The 12,990-nt window shown below is 39.4% G+C and overlaps 1 protein-coding gene and 1 non-coding gene across 2 annotated transcripts in view; one reads left to right on the forward strand and one right to left on the reverse strand.

The window, feature by feature from the left end:
- The window catches only part of OXR1 (oxidation resistance 1), a 261,650-nt gene that overhangs the window by 44,776 nt on the left and 203,884 nt on the right, over nt 1-12,990 (forward strand). The gene's annotated exons all lie outside the window — the stretch shown is intronic.
- TRNAL-CAG lies at nt 7,120-7,202 on the reverse strand. The gene has a single exon. It is a non-coding gene; the product is annotated as a tRNA-Leu (tRNA).

Consider the following 12,990-nt stretch of genomic DNA (forward strand, 5'->3'; position numbering starts at 1 on the left):
TCCCACCTGGAATTCTGTGTCCAGCCCTGGAGTCCTCAACACAAGAGGGAAATGAACCTGTTGGAACAAATCCAGAGAAAAGAAGCGAAGATGGTCAGAAGGCTGGAACACCTCTCCTGTGAAGTCAGGCTGAGAGAACTGGGGGCTGTTCAGCCTTGAAAAGAGAAGGCTCCAGGGTGACCTCATAGCACCTTTCAGCACCTAAAGGAGGGGCTATGGAAGAGCTGAAGAGGGACTTTTTACAAGGAATATGAGCAAGGGATAATGTATTTAAACTGCCAGAGGGTAGGTTTAGGTTAGATATAGGGAAGAAATTCCTTACTGTGAAGATGTTGAAACCACGGACCAGGTTGCCCAGAGGAGTTGTGGGTGCTTGGAAGTGTCCAAGGCCAGGCCAAATGGAACTTTGAGGCACCCTGGTCTAGCAGGAAGTGTCCCTGCCCATGGCACAGGTATTGGGACTAGATGATTCTTCCAACCCAAACCTTTCTATAATGCTATTCTAATTATTCTATTCTATTATTCTATTGTTGTGAAAATGTGAGTCTGAAGACTGAAATATGTAAAGCTTCCTTCTTAGCCTGTATACTTCTTTCAAATGTATATAGTAGATGGGGAATCTCCTGTCCAGGGGAGAAATAAATGCAGCAGATGTATAGTAAGAGCAAAAAAGCTATGAGCGTAGTTCCAAGAATTAAAGACGGCATTAAAAGGTTATTTACCTTGTGGCAAATAATTGCATTTTGCCTGACTTTTATTACTATGAGAGATGAGAAATATTTTGGCATTTATTATGATAAGTGAGTTGTAAACAGAATGATCTTGTTTCTCTGGGTATTACAGAGCGATACTAGATGCCTCCACAGCTCATGACAAAGACAGGAATCCTTATTAACAACATAGGGAGAATCCAGAAACCAGAAAAATTATGTATCTTAGAGTATTCCAATTAAAGTAATAAATGCTGTGGTCTTAAAATCTTCATAAGATAATTGCTTCACATTAAGGTAGAGCAGTGGTCCTGTTCAGAGTGTAGGAAGACATGAGGAACATTGCCCTTGCCCAGACACTGGCTTGCACACAGTTCCTCAGGCAGTGCACAGGCAGGCTCTGGAATATTTTGCAGCAGCATGTGAATGCTAATACTTTCAGAAAATGTCCAAATCCCAGTTTTTTTAATGGGAAGATGGTTAAATACTGAAAGAGTCTGTCACAAGATTAAATGGTCTCTGTCTTGACAGACAATCAAAACTGGCTGGGGCCCTGAGCAATCTGCTGCAGCTGAGCTGGCCCTGGGTGGGGAGGATCCCAAGAGGCCCCACCAGCCCCAGCGACCTTCTTGTAGGGTCCTTCTTGCAGAAACACCACTACAGTACGAAACCTCTGAGCCCCAAATTTCTGAAAGCAATGAGGCTTTGTCCTACTGTTTGTCCTGCTGATTACCACTGTCTGTATTGATTTCTGTCTCAGGACTGGTCTTGGCCACTATCCCAGAGGATGCTGATGCTGGGCATTGGGCTGATCCAGCATGGATGTCCTTGCGTGTATTAAGAGGATATTGGGCTAGATTGCAGATAAGGAGTAAGTCTAACTGGGGAGGACAGATTAGTTAGGAGAGGAAACAATGCAGCTACACCTGTGATCCAGTCAGGGCAGCCCAGGAAGAGTTCTGACACCGAGATTTTGCATGAAGTTTTGTTTTCTTATCAGTTCTATGGTGTAAGGCTGGGGGGCCCCTTCTCTTTGAGGAGACTTTGAAGATCCTGTGTGCTTTGGTGAGGAGTCCATGTAGCTGTGCAGCAATAGGGACCATCCAACTAATGCTGTGCTGTGCTTGGGAGAGTGGGAGCTGCCAGAGCCTAGCCTAGCACTGGTACTAGCACTGAAGGAACAGGAAAATGAGTTAATTCCAGTTAAACCTGAGTGTGACATTACCACCTTGGGATAAGGGTTACTATTTCTAGCAGCAAACAACTAGTGATTTGGCTGACAGTAAAAAGACAGCATTATCTTTGAAAGGCGAATGTGGCTTTTGAAAATGGAGCAAGACTGCCTTAAGGACAGGCATACCTACCAAAAAACACTGTTTTATCCAATAATTTTTATGAAGAGCAGTAGCAGCAGAAAGAATAGCAAGCTGCCCCATATTCTGACTGTGTCTGTCTGTAAGAGATCCAGATGCAAGCATGGCTTGTGGCAGGTAGCTTTTTGCCTCTGCTGTCACAAGGGTCTCTGTGCTATCAGAAACAGCCCTGTGTTACTTTCACTTTCCAGGCACGTGTGTTTCCTCATGTCAAAACTGCCCTTTGGACCTGCCCCACTGCAGTATGAGTGATGCCAGTAGAGATGCAGGACACTTGTACTGAGAGATGAGCTGCTGCATGCCTCATCTTTAGTACAATGATTGAGTTGCATTGTCTGAACTGGTTCCAGTTCATAAAGCTGACATTTATGTAACATCAGAGTTAACCATCAATGTCCTTAACAGAGTTAGTCCAGTTTTCATGTTTTAATAATTGTGAGCAGCATGGAACCCGAGGTAGATTCCTTTCAAGGTAGATTCATTAGGGCAAAAAGAAAGATCATTAGTGGCTGGTAATGGATTGTTTCTCACAAAGATAAACGCTAATTCAGACGTGCTTTGAACTGTCAGTGTAGGCTTGCTTCAATGACAAAGGAAGCAGGTGAGCTGTGGTATCCTCTTTTCTACTTTGGTTTTAAAAAAAACCTTTGAAAACCACAAAGTGTTGGAAATATACTGTCCTATCCACTAATGAGCAGTAGAAGTAATGAGATATCTCAAAACTCCCTCAGTGTCCACATACTTAGCAGATACTTGTGTGAACTTCATCTAAATCTTTTCAAAGTGATGTGTGGCTTTGGTGTCAGGAGAGAAATACTGGAAGTAGTTTCCATCTATTTCAGTCATTCAGTGACTCATGCTGAGTGGCAAGATCAGATCAGATCTGGGTTTCTATTTTGCTTTGTGATTGGCATATGAGATGGTCTCTTCTGTGCTGCATTCTCCCCTAGTCCATGGGCAACATTCATAAAGCCAGGATGAGGAAAGTTTGCTGATAACAATTTGTTTGTGAGAAAAATTTTTATCTGAAGGAATAAGTTCTATGTGGAAATATCCTCACATTTAGGATGGTGCAGTAGTGGTAATGGTGGAGTCTCAGCTTGCCCAGAAAATTATCTATTTCCCTGAAACCCCTTCCAAGGGGATTTCACACAGAGTGTGGAGTTTGCCTCTCTTCTTTCCCCTTCTGGTCAATAAGGGCTCTGCTCACATGTACAGCTCTGGCTGGAGCTGCAAGGGAATCCTTATTCCTTATTAATTTAAAGGTTGTATTTAATAGAGGCTTCCTTAAAGCAAACTGGCCTTTGGTAAAGCACAGCAGCTTTCTGTGTCTTTTATCTCCTGTTTGCATTGGCACCCTGAAATACATTTGTTTGAAAAAGTGTATAGTCCCTTTCTTAAAAAAAAAAAAAGAGAGAGAAAGAGAAAGAAAAAGATTTGTCATTCTCTGTATCTTATTTACCAGAAGCACTGCCTTGTGCACCATGCCATAGAGAGAAAAAAATTCTGAGCTCTTCATTTCTCTGTACTTCTCACCTTGTGACATTTTCTCACAGGAAATATTCACAGCACATGCAAATGTTGAGAGTTTGGTCTCATTCCTTGTGACCAGCAATGGATAAGATATATGCAGGTTCTATCTCAGAAAAAGCTGATTATGTTCTTCCTTTAATAATGAAAGTTGTTTAAATCTGAAGATCTTGTCTAGCTGATATGATTATTTTAGTTTTAAATTGACTGCAGAGCTGAACATTTTCATGTGAGGAGCCTCACTAAACAGCCTGTATATAAAAGAGTGCAGATATCAGCATTTCATTATAAAATACTAAGCATACATGCTGATAATCAGATTTTTTAAAGTGATTGTTTTTTTCCCCTCAAATACCTCTTTAGATTCTGTCTAGTCCATCTTGTGAAAGTTTCTGAAAGCAAATTTATAGGAAGAGACTTGTCTCCACAGAATTCATTTCTGTCGTTCTGTAAGTTTCCGTGTGTTTTGCTGAGATTTGGTGCATATTAGTAAAAGTGACTGTTACATACAGGACATTAAAGAAGAATTTGACAGATTATTCTGTTCTCTTCAGGCCTTTAATTCAGGAAAAATGATCTGAGAGAAAAGGAATTGAACTTTATACAGATTTCTTAATGAAGTCCTATGATGGTCTCTGTTGTTTATGATGGCCTAGGATTTAATCTTCCCTCTCCTCTCTCTTTAGTTTTGTACATTCTTATAGTCTGTAATTATGGAAGAGTTGGCTTGGAAGAATATTATGTTCTATTTTGTGATTATATTGAAAATCCAAATGAAATCTTATCTGCATATATAATTTACCCATTGCAATGTGTTACTAGAAGGGAAATGCTGTTAACTACAAACTATGAAGATTTCTAGGCTGCAGAGTTTTTATCCTGTGGCTCTGTGCATCTGTAATGTTGCTGCTGTTTTACATAAGATTTGCATCATGGGATGAATCCTAGAACCACTGAAGTAACTTGTGAACTGTCACTGGAACTGGGGCTTTTCTTATCTTGAATGGTGGCCAAAGCCCTTTGTAGTTCTCTCTCTCTCTGCCTCCCATGCAAGATTTTCAGTGGGGATCAAAGTAGGGTCAGGAAGGGATCGTAGAAAAAGGTTACAGTCCTGAATATGTATCTGAATGCATAATTATTTAATGGTCTTCTCATTTGTAATTTTCTAGGATGCTTAAACCATCTCATACTGTAGGTACACCTGGGCTGATTTATATGATCTCAATATTCATATTATGATTGAAATGAAGCTATGGAGGTTCAAGACCTCAAAGTTGCTGTTTATCTTCTGACATTTAATTATTTAATGGTTTATATGTATATCTATATATATATCTACCTCAGTTATATTTTTTTCTTCAAACTTTAGGAAGAGTCTACTCTCTTAGTTTAGATCAAATTACTTCTAATACTATTGATTTGATACCTCTATAAGGTAGAAAACATACTCCAATTGTAAATTGTCTTGGTGGGACTTGATGGTTTTGTTTTCAGATTTTGTCCAAAATGGGTCCCACAAGAAGGCCAGCCAGCCCTGCAACTTCAGAGTTCAGGGTTACTGCTTTAGGTGGCTGCCTGTTGATTTTGTTGTGTTTGGCAGATCCAGACACGTTGGACTTGCTGGGTGTTCATAGTAGGCAAATGTGCTGCTTTCATAATTCCAATAGTGGTAGAATTGCTGTCAGGAATGTGGAGTTAAACACTTTAACAGTGCAGCAGAGGAAAGTGTAGGGGGATACAGTATGGGTAAATGAAGGTGGTATAGAATGTAATCTTATCCCCTAAAGAGTTGCAGCTGAGCCAATTATTAAGGATTAGGAGCAGGCCTGATGTTAACAGGCCACAGCTGTAGCCAATAAGAAGAGTGTTATAAAAGGGTGGATTGGTTGGCTGAGGGGAACTGGAGTCAGTTGGCTACTGTGAGGATAAGGAAGAGTCAGTGCCTGGAGGAGCTGCCTACAAGAAACATCAAGGAGGTGTGAAACTCTGGCAATGTGGAACCCTTGCAATGTACTGACAATAGAACTCTTGCCCTATAATGACAACAGGAAGGCATCCCTGTATACATTGACAGCCTGTAGTGCTGCTTGCCTAGTAAGAATGGATGGATTAACACCACCCCTTGGGTTAAGTCCTGGAGAAAAACAGAGATATGTCCTCTGTACACAAAGTGTGGTACAGAAGTATTTTGTGCAGGCAAGCACTTTACTCAAGGATTACTTAGTAGAATTTGCAGATGGAAGGAATTAGTTACCTTTGTCAGAGTTGATGTTATTATCACATAATTAAAACGCTACCTGTTTGTTTCTTCCACTGGTATAATTCATTGATTCACCTATTTTAGCTGTTCATTTATAATGATCTAGTGTTATGTGTTTTCAGAGGTCATTACTGTGTGCCTGCTGAGGGCTTGCAGTGCTGGATATTTAACATTAACTAAAAATCTTAGTCTTCTACTGCATTCATAGGAAGAATGTTCTTGTGACTATTGTTTGTGGTTTTGTTTCTCAGAAATACTTTGTATTCTAGTATTTCACCTAATGTGTATTTAACTCTAAATATATAACATGAAAATTTAATTAGTTTACTGATTCATATCTGCTTTTGAGAGGTTCTTAAATTTTAAAAATTCAAGAACACAAAGCAAAATCCAGAGTATTTTGGAGAGCAAGTTAAAAGTAAGAAAAAAGCATCTAGCATTAAGCTGGAAGCTGTAGTTTTAGAAAACATCTAGAACAAAAATAACTGCTTGCCTCTAGCAAAAGAGGGAGAGAGAGGTTTTGACTTCTCCTTTTCATGCTCTCCTTTGCTCACCCCCCTTCTCCTGCTGCTTAAGCAAGTGCCAGAACCCTGCAGGTGGATGCCACTCCCTAAAGCAGCAGGAGCCCATCTCAGGGCAGTGACATTTGTCCCTGCAGGGTGAGGTGCCTGGCCTGGCACCCAGCGCCAGAGCAGTGCTGGGAAGGTGGAGGGCTGCTGCTGCTGTGGTGGTCCAGAGCAAGCAAAACCCCACCAGATTTTGGGGGCTGCACTGTGAGCTGCTCCCTGCTTTAGGCTGAAACAATTAGATTTTCCATTTTAATTTTAGACACCATTTAAAAATCTTAGAATAGAACAGAATGGAATAGCAAGTTCAGTTGGCAGTGATCATCAACTGCCTGACCAGTTCAGGACTGACCAAATGTTAAGGCAAGTTATTAAGTGGATTGTCCAAAAGCCTCTAAAACATTGAGAGGCTTTGGGCATTGACCACCTCACTGGAAGCCTGTTGCAATTTTTTATTACCTTCTCAGTAAAGAAATGCTTCCTAGTGTCTGCCCAAACCTCTCCTGACACAGCTTTGAACCATTGCCGCGCTTCCTGTCAGTGGTTTACCAGGACGGTGAGAGACGGACCTCCCCTTGTGCTCCTCAGGAAGCTGTGGAGCGCGATGAAGTCTTTCCTTAGCCTCTCTTTTTCCACAGCAGACTAAACCAAAATCCTCAGCCGCAGCCCCAAAACAAAGTTGTCAGGAGTGGGATTCGAACCCACGCCTCCAGGGGAGACTGCGACCTGAACGCAGCGCCTTAGACCGCTCGGCCATCCTGACCCACGTGGGGGAGCTGTGGCGGCGCTGTCACTGTCTATTTGTAGATGTTTTTTGTAACATTGTTTTTACACGCACAGTGGGTGCCAAAAAAATATTCCAAATGAGAGCGTATTTTGTGTTGACTCTCTGGTAACCATAATAACTGATGTTTATTCATACATGCAGCTGTTGGGTTCTGTGAGTGAGTGTTCGTGTGGGGAGAAAGAAGCAGGTACTTTTGCACGTTTATTACATATGCCATGAAGCAGACATTTGAAGCTGTACAGAAATTAATAAAAATGTGATATGCAGCATGGTTCACAAGGACATTGCTTAATGGTGATTAGTTTCCTGTAATGTCTATGGAAATCCCCCTGGAATATATACAAGTTATTCATGGTAAGAGTTCTCTGATATTTGAAAGGGGACTGTGACACTGAAGAAAATTGTATGTCTCCTTGCTGAAGGTTTTTTTCAAAAAAATTCATGTGCTTGAAAACTGAGTCTAGGAACCTCTAAATATACAAATTTGGTCAAGATTTGGGAGTAAAAGTAAATATGAAAGACAAGAGGTGTGCTTGTTTGGAAGCATCAGATTAAAGTCTTTATTTGGAATATAAACTTACTAGAGGAAAAAAAATGTTAAATGGGACAACCAGAAACTGTCAGAAATGGCAAATAAAGTATTTTTATTTTAAATAATAATAATATAATAATATATAATAAATATAATAATATAATTAATAATATAATTAAATTGCTTCATAAGGTTCTAAGGATTGATTATATAATTTAATATAAATTATTTAATTTATATATTAAAACAATTTATGTATAAATTACTGAATTTGTTTGTTATATGAAAATTATATATAAAATTATAACATAAATAAAAATTAGTATATCAATTATATGCTTTAAAACAATGATAAAATTAATATATACAAACATATAAATATATTAAAAATTAATATATAGATTATTTATAATTTATATATGAAATTATATAATCATTTCTTAGAACCTTAAAAAGCAATATTTTCCCATGACAAAAAAGGCAACTGTCTCTACCAGATTGGCCAAAAATTGGTACTGGTTTTATTTCATACTGTTGCTTCTGAATGGAGAAACCACTTCTTCTGCCTCCAATTTGTCAACGTCTTTCTATCTGGGGAGCCCAAAGTGCTGGGCCCAATACTTTGGTGCCATCTCATGGGTGCTGAGTTGAGAAAATAATGACTTGTGTTGACCTACTAGCCATGTCCTTCCTTGGAGCCACAAGAGTTGGCTGGACAAGGCTCTCTCTCTTCCTGACTTCAGAGTCAGTCCTGTCTTCAAAGCTGACTTTGCTTTGAGCAAGGTTTTAGAGCAGGTAAGTGCTAAAGCTCCCCTCAAACCTAAACTCTTTTGTGATTCTACAACTATGTGCCATCATTTTGGGCAATTTTATGTAACAGTGCTTGTGAACTGAGAGTGTTAATGCTGTATCTTGGCTATGCTGTAATGTGTCCTTTCTAGAGCAAGAAGCAGTCTTGTCTGGGGCCTAGCAGGATGAAAAGATGAGCCTGTGTAACCAATATTCTTGTAAGATACTGGAAATGTTATGTTGGAGTCAGGAGTTATGCTGTAATTTATGCTGCATTTCAGCAGTCTTGGTTGACTTCCTGGAAGATGCAATTTTCTCATATTTAGAAATAATATATTTATATTAGAAGTAATATATTTAAATTAAACAGAAACAGGGCCTTGGAATCGTCACAAAACATATTTATATGTGCTGACACAAGAGTCTTATTTAGCCAATGTGGTGCTGTTTGTTTGATTGGGTGGTTGGCTTTTTCTAAACAATAGCTGGTGGACTGATAACTTTTTCCAAAACTTTGGTATACAGCAAGATGGGCAGAGTGCAATAAGCAGAAATAGAGATGTATAAGTTTGACCATAAAAGTCTACTCATAAAGTAGTAACTCCAGAACAAGCAGCAGTTGCAGCCTACACTCTTTCTGCTGTCAGCACAGAGCTTTCTGGGTCTTCAGCCAGCAGTGCCAAAACCTTGTGTTCCCTACTTCAAGACATATTGATGATGTAATGCTGACTGAATGTGTCTTGAATTGCTGGGAAATTAACTAAATAGGTCTTAATTTAAATCAAGCCTAAGTTGTAAAGATAATATTACCCATTGGCTTCTAGGCTGGTAGATCACACAGGAAAGCATAACTAAGTGCGTACCAAACATACAGTGACCTTGGTGAAGGATTTGCTCAAGTCTACTCCTGGACAGCTCTCCCTTAACATTTTGGGGCATTTTTTTGGCTCAGAACTTCATTAACTACAGAGTTAATGATCTGTAGCATTCCCAAAAAATCTGCAGATCTGGCTGACTTGCTGGTTAAAATGTAGTGGTACTTGGTATGCAGTTGCCATCCCTACTGAGCTCTAATAAGTGAAATGAAAACCTCAATAAAAAGGCTATATTTAAAAAGATGTATGTATTCCCCAACTCCTTTGGCACAGACTTATGTAGCTGCCTGTCCATCACACATTCAGACTCACCAGACTCCAGGCTGGAGGTTGTTGTGTTGTGTTGTTGTTGTGTTGCAGGATGTTGATGGGCCCAGCAGATGTGTTCCTATCTACTGAAAAGAAAGTCCCTGGGACTTTATATAAGTAAAGTGCATATATGGGGGATAATGAGATGAAATGTGGTTAAATGGAGACTTGACTTCAAATAATGATTCCTTTTGACTGTACTTATAACTTCACATTTTGTCCCTAGTTCTACAAAAGCACGTGCTTGACTTTACAGGTACCTCCAATCCTGTTGTCAAGCCTTTTTTAGTTGCACAAAGAGAAATATAAAGAGATTCATAGACTCAAAATATTGTCAAGACAGTGGTAAGCTCTCTTCCTGCCCCCTGTAATCTTTAGGGACCAGACTCACTCATTTACATGAAAAATATATTTATATCAGTAGCAGAGAGAGACTATAGGCTGGAAACAAGACTGCTCTGTGGTCAGAACCATGTTGTCTCAGCTGCCAGCTGTCTTTGCAGCAGAACTTCAAGCTGAGTTGTAGTCACAGGTAGGAAGAATAATAGAGGCTTTTTCCTGGGCGTATTTCCTCTGTTCCAGTGGGAATTAGAGATCTGAGGGGCACAACTGAGAAAAAAAGTAATCATATTACTCTATTCAAAGTATGTTGAGAATCATCTTACTCAATTTAATGGGTCTTTCTTACTAGATAGCTCATCCTCAAAACACCTTCTAAGCAAGAATGCTCATAAACCTCCTTTGAATTAAGTACAATCCCTTAAATTCCCCAAATAATATCTTCCTTTTGAAGATATAAAGCATATTAAATGTGTGGAACCATGTGGTGTTTATAGGAGATCAGGAATACTAGAGAAGGCTGGCATAGCATGTCTGCACAGTCTGTGATAATAAGAGAAGATGCCTCAGGAGCATATGTTATCAGCAGGATCCAGGAGAGATGCAGCATCAATGTGTGAGGCGGGGGAGGTAGGATTCCTTCTATTCCCCTTGCTATGGATGCTGAGTCCCAGCTTTTCTTTCCTCCCAAGTCACTACTTTGTCAGGAATGTGAGCACCAACTGGAGAATTCATTGCTCTGTCATTGCTGTCTGTTGAGTTGGAATATTTTTTTTTCTTAGTACTTTTAACTCCAAGTGAAATGGAGGATTTCTCCAAACAAAAAGATAGAACTGCCTTTATGTCTTTAGGTCTCATGTCTGCTGTTCACAAAAGTCACAGGAGTGGGCTTTTGTTCCTGCTTAAGGCAAGGCATTAAGAGCTGTGAGGGCAGTGAGTGGACTTCTTTGTTTTCACTTGAACATACTCAGATGAAGGGTTGAGCTCAGTTCTATTCATAACATTTCCTCTTCCTGTCTAGTAACCATCAACTCCCATGGATGGAAGTAGTTACATTTATGGTTATCAGTACAGGGTATGGATGAGTATCAGAGTATCAATACAGAGTATTTAACAAGGCTGCAGTAAAAGGTAACTTGATAGCTGACACTGGGGCAGAACTTGACCTGCAAAATCCTAATTACTAATTGATGAGTAAGCATCTTACCTGACTTTTAGCTTCCAGCTCAAGTGTTCAAGAGTGAAAAATATCCTTGTGCTTGTTAAAAAAAGTAAAAAAAGAAAAGAACCTGTAAATCATTGGAGATGTGATAAGCATGGAAAATTACAGTGACAGAATAACTACATTTTATTGTTAATGGGGACTTTATTTTTACTTTTATATAGCAAATTCCTAAAATATTTGAAGCACAACTGCATATTTATACTCTATTAAAGTTCTGTCCTTATTTATAAAGGCAATAGAAAACAAACTATTGAACTGGAAGGAGTGTTGTCAATTATTTATATTAAATGAATCAGACGATGTTGTGTATCCCAGACTCTCAAGTGGAAAATCGTGTGACAAGAGTAGTTTATCACATAACCTGTGTGGAGGCCCTGTGTCCTCTCTTGGCAGTTTCCAGGAAGGCTGAGACATGCTAGAGAAGTTTTAGCTTAAACAGGGCTAAATAGGGTTTAGCTGGTAGGCCTGGATGTGGAGAGGTGATGTAGCTAACAGAGGATTTAGTGAAAGGAGAGCTCAAGAAGGGCTTGCCTTGTGCTAGCTAGAGAAGGGAGAACCATATGGGGCTATCTAGAGTGTTGCAGGTGATTGTCTTTTCCAGATATTGTCCAGGGTAAGAAACAAGCTTTGAATAAAGGACAATACCTGGCTGTGGCTTGGTTTCTATTTCCATGTTCTAAAGCCACTTCCTACTTACTAAAACTCTATGGAAAGAGTAAATCCCAGGCCTGTTTGTACTGGATATCAGTTGTGCTTGAAACTTCCTTTTGAACACTGCAGCCCTTCTCTCCAGATGGAGTGGATGGGTTCTGCAGCCACTTGCTCTCTGATACACAGGTGAATGGTTTTTTTCTGAGGTGCAGAGGGAATGAATCTCCAGCTGATTTTATATAGGTCTATTTGCAATAAAAAAAAGCATGCAGCCAGTGAGTGCAGCACTGCTAAGTACCACACAGTAAAGATAATGAGAAGTAACAATGATGTTCTATCATATCTATTATGTAATAAGAACACTAAAGTATTGAATAATGATTAATGTATTATAAAATGTGGAAGGTTTCTTATGAGTGTTGTAATTTGGAAAGTGGGATGTTTTTAGTGCAACTGTCAGTACTAGAGTCTTGTGACTGTGTTATGCAGTATGTAAAATAAATAAGCAATATGTTGTGTGCAAGATATTCCACCAATCATTGTGTACAGAAAACAGTTTCACAGTAGCTGTCAAATATTAACCATCCCTTAGACGTCCCTCTTTTTCTAAAGCATGACATTTACATGTTTACTTTCCTTATACCAAAGAGACATAGTATCTTTATTCTTTCCCTCAAAAGGCTTTCTACTTGCATGATTAATATGCTCTTTGCACACTGTGAAGAAGAATATCTGCTTCACTCTGGTACCCAGGCTGACTCCCCATCGACTATGCTCCAAACTAACATAAGAATTATTTATGTTTGCAACAAAAAGAAATCATGCTGGTTTGGAATGTGGTTTTCTTGTTGACATTTTAGAAGCTGTTCCAGGCTCTTCTTAATATTTAGACAAACAAATATGTTTGCTTTTTTCTGATGCTGCTGTTGACATTTCCTACGGGAGTTGCTGTAGATGTTAACAACTTCCCAGCACAGGCATGTTGTAATGGAAGAGTTCTTTGCTTGTGGCCCTGACACAAATTCCCTTTAACTGATGTTTTTG

The sequence above is a fragment of the Camarhynchus parvulus genome, chromosome 2 (assembly GCF_901933205.1).
Source record: "Camarhynchus parvulus chromosome 2, STF_HiC, whole genome shotgun sequence".
NCBI lineage: Eukaryota > Metazoa > Chordata > Aves > Passeriformes > Thraupidae > Camarhynchus > Camarhynchus parvulus.